The following is a 4,295-nucleotide window of genomic DNA, read 5'->3' as shown; positions in this document are numbered from 1 at the left end:
CGAAGGGGCGTAGAGAAATGAAATCTATTTGCCTGCTTGGTTGCTGGCTTTTATGATTAAGGAGAACATGCAAGGCACAAAACAGGTAATTATAATGCATAAAAACAGATCAGAGTAATCCATCCTGGGCCACACATGATTTGATGAACTTTTTTTTATAAAATACCTCTGCTAAATTGACTTGAGGCCCTTAAGACAGCAACCCTTTAGGAGTTTCTGGTGGTTCTTTAAAGGGGGAGGAAATCTGCTTTCTTCACTTTTCCACCTGGCCGCCTAATGCATCAAGACAGCTGCCCAGGATACACCTCATTTAATTGCAATTGTTGCGTTTAAGTTTATGGTTCTCTCTGAAATGTGGGGCCATTGTTTAAAGTCTTATTTGCTTCTTCTATCTCTTGGACACTCTTGGTAACTTTTACTTGTGTTGTTGTTTATTCTCTTTTTCTCCTTATGCCCTACTGGCACTTTTCTCTCTCACTCTCTCTCACATCTTTTTTTTCTCTACTTTCCCCACCACCTGTCCTTCTGACTTTGCATATAGTAATAGGATAAGGGAAAGGGCTGCCTCGGTCATTTGGTCTAACTGCAGACCCAGTCCAGATATTCACTGCATACTATCTGTGACACTGTGGCTTATAATAAGAAATGTGTATTTGGTCTTTGTCCCCATTTCTGGCACAGAGCTCCTGAAACTCTTGGAATTTCCCATGGGCTAAGAGTGCTCAAGGTGTCTTTTGTTATGTTAATGATGTGATTTTCCAAATGCACCTTAGGATGGGGGCTTGTTGCCAGGAGAAACAATCTCCTATTTAGAGGGTTGGAATTTACAGTCCCTTGCCTTGAATTCTGGGGGAGGAGGAGAGGGGCTGAGGTTGAGTTCAATCACTAATGGTCAATGGTTTAATCAATCATGCCTATGTAATGAAGCCTCCATAAAATCTCAGAATGACGACTTAGGGAAGCTTCCAAGATGGTGACTATGTGCAGAATCAGAGAGTGGAAACTTCAAAGAAAGCATGGAAATTGTCTTTCCCCATCTACCCTGCCTTATGAGTCTCCTCCACCAGGCTGCTCCTGGATTATAGCTTTTTATGATAAACCAATGCTCTAGTAAGTAAAATGTCTAAGTTCTGTAGGACACTGTAGCAAATTAAACAAACCCAAGGAGGTGGTCGTTGGAACCTCCAATCTATAGCCGGTTGGTCAGAAGCACAGGTAACTACCTGAATTTGCAAGGTGTCTGAAACGCAGTGGGGAGATAGTCTCCTAGGACTGAGACCTAAACTTGTGGGATTTGATGCTCTCCCAGGTGGATAGTGTCAGAATGAAATTCAGCTATAGGACACCCAGCTGGTATTGGAGAATTGCTTGTTGGTGTGGGGAACCCCACTCCCACCCCCTCCTGCCACATGTTGAAATCCTTAAAGATTGTCTTCCAGGGTCCCTCTGTATTTCCAGGATCAGGGAAATTACTACTTCTCAGGGCACCCAGCACTACTAGGGGGCAAATCTAACATTTTTTCTGTGTGCTGAACTTAAATGTGCCTCATTAAAACTGCTGAGTTTTGGTCCTGATTCTGCTCTATGGGTAACAGAATTTGGGAAGATAATTAAATAAATGATTTGGCTTAGGTATGAAGTAATAAATTGGAGTTAAAATAAAGAATGGTGAGGACTTGACTGAACTGAAATATGCATCTACCTTGTAAAAGAGCGACCATAACCTGCCTTTATTGTAGAAAAGTATGGTTCAGTGTTATGAGATCTTCCAATCTTTAAGAAAGACCTAGAGACTAGATTGTTACGTAAAAACTCCCAGTTTTTAAATAACAACAATGGGGGCACCTGGGTGGCTCAGTCAGTTAAGCATCCAGTTTAGGCTCAGGTCATGATCTAACAGTTTGTGAGTTTGAGCCCCGCCATGGACTCTGCTGACAGCTTGGAGCCTGGACCCTGCTTCAGGTTCTGTCTGTCTGTCTCTCTCCCTCTCTCTAAAACAATTAAACATTAAAAAAATAATGATAATGACTTCAAATTTGAAATATTATGTAGGGTAACACTATGAGCCAAATAAAATGAATTGAGGCTGTTGACTCTAACCAATGTTCTTTGCCCTAAATTCTGTACCTTTTTCATGCAATGGCTTTCAAATTTTTAGACAGAAAGCTCTTAGACTGTAACTTCTTTTTTTTCCCTAGCTAAATTTGTCTATATTTCTTGAGATTATTCCTATATAATGTAACGTCTAGAACCCTCACTTTCACTGTAGTCCTTTTCAGTCCCTTTCCTATTGACCAAAGTTTCTCAAAATAAATGTGGGGAAGACCAGTACCAGGGAGGGAACTGACAGGTAACCTTCCAAACAGTGCATTAGACTTGACACCCATCTTCCAAGAACATTTATTAAATTGGCACTTCTCCATTCTCTGAGTGTGCATTTACAAGAACACATGTATAGTTACACACTCATTCACATGCACATGATTACATGATACAAGGCATGGACGTACTTCACAATTTTCAGTTGGATTATATCTTGTAAGTGTGACCTTAATTGTAATCTATTTAATTCATATTATCTCTGATTGTGTCATCATCTGTTTGCACCTAATGGTGGCTTCATGCTGTCTGTAGGTTTAATAAGCATATCTCTATGTCTTTATTAAAGGCATTGTTAAAATTGGACAATGCCAAGTACAAGGATAGAGCCTGGAGGCATGATATTAATGTCTAACATACTTGCTGTTATTGAGCTATTAATCAGATACTTTCAAGGTATAATATTGCAACCACTAAAAACAGGCCTAACTTGTCTAGCTCTCCTTTGAGGATACCATGTTTTGCTGAAGTCTGAATACTCATAATTTTCCTAATAATACTCACAATTTAGTTAATATTTACATCTTTGAAGAAAACACAGCTGCTCCCAGGAATGTCCACTTTCTCTATCCATGGTCCTACAGAGCCCCATGCCACTGTGGAGAAGACCAGGTTATTTTCCAGCAGAACTTCATGAAAGAAGAAATACGTTGTTCCCAAATTGCTTCAACAGAATACATTGTGATGAAGAAAGCCCCAGCCACATTTCCACACTGATCTTTCTGATCCATAAACAGTTCAAGGACATTCACTATATGAAATCTGCAGTTGAGGGGCACCTGGGTGGCTCAGTCAGTTAGCATCCAACTCTTGATCTCAGCTCAGGTCATGATCTCACAGTTTGTGAGTTCAAGCCCCACGTTGGGTTCTGAGCTGACAGCCCATAGCCTGCTTGGGATTCTCTCACTCCCTCTCTCTATGCCCCTCTCCTGCCTGCACATGTGTGTTCTCTCTCTCTCTCTCTCTCTCTCTCTCCCTCTCTCTCTCTCTCAACAATAAATAAATAAACTTAAAAAAAATCTGCTGTTGATATCTCCTTTGACTTCAATGGGTAGCTTCTTCTCTTTATTCTGGTCTCAGCTCGGATGTCACCTCCGTAAGAGACTCTTCCTATTATCCAGTCTCTGCCTCTTATAAGCCATGGGGCCTTAGAAAGCTACTTGATGTTTCTGTGCTTCTGTCTCCTTCTCTTTAAGAGAAGAGCAAAAACACTACCTGCTTCACTGAGGTTTTGTAGGGATTAAATGATTTAACAAATGTAATATCCTCAGAACAGTATCTTTGCATTTTGAACTTTATCATTAGCATTACTGTTATTGTTACTATTTGAACACTTGCTTCCTTACAGTCATTCTAACACATTTACCAAGTTTTGTGTCTTCAAAGTATTACCTTGTTCACTCTTGACTTGCTGGTTTTCAATAACCTTCAACCTGACAGGTAACTGCCTTAAGAACACGCTTCCTGTCTCTGCGTGACAGCATCTCTGTTGGCTGGAATGGCATCAGGCACCAAGTTATCACCTACTGCTATCAGCTGAAGGAAGGAACATACACACAAGTGGATGAAAGACAGTCTCCTCTAGGACAAGGCTGGATTTCTCTTCCATGGCACGTGGAAACACCAAATACCTTTTCATCTTTTTGGATTTGGGGATCTTCAGGCCATTCTAGACATTATGGAACTTAGATCTATTTTACTAAATTCAGCCTCAGCACTCTTCATAATATTCATATCAAATCATAAGGGAGAAAGAAACAGAGTTGCATTCATAATTGAGGGCCACCGATCTAATTAATAGAGAAAAATCTAGAGAGGAGGACTTAGTGTATTATAAGGCAATTCAATAGCTCCCAAAAGGAACCATGGAATACCATTGTACAAACATAAACAGTGGGCTATTTGAAGCCAGTGTG

This window comes from Prionailurus bengalensis, chromosome D2 (genome assembly GCF_016509475.1).
Source record: "Prionailurus bengalensis isolate Pbe53 chromosome D2, Fcat_Pben_1.1_paternal_pri, whole genome shotgun sequence".
Lineage (NCBI taxonomy): Eukaryota > Metazoa > Chordata > Mammalia > Carnivora > Felidae > Prionailurus > Prionailurus bengalensis.
Note: the sequence above shows the minus strand (reverse complement) of the source record.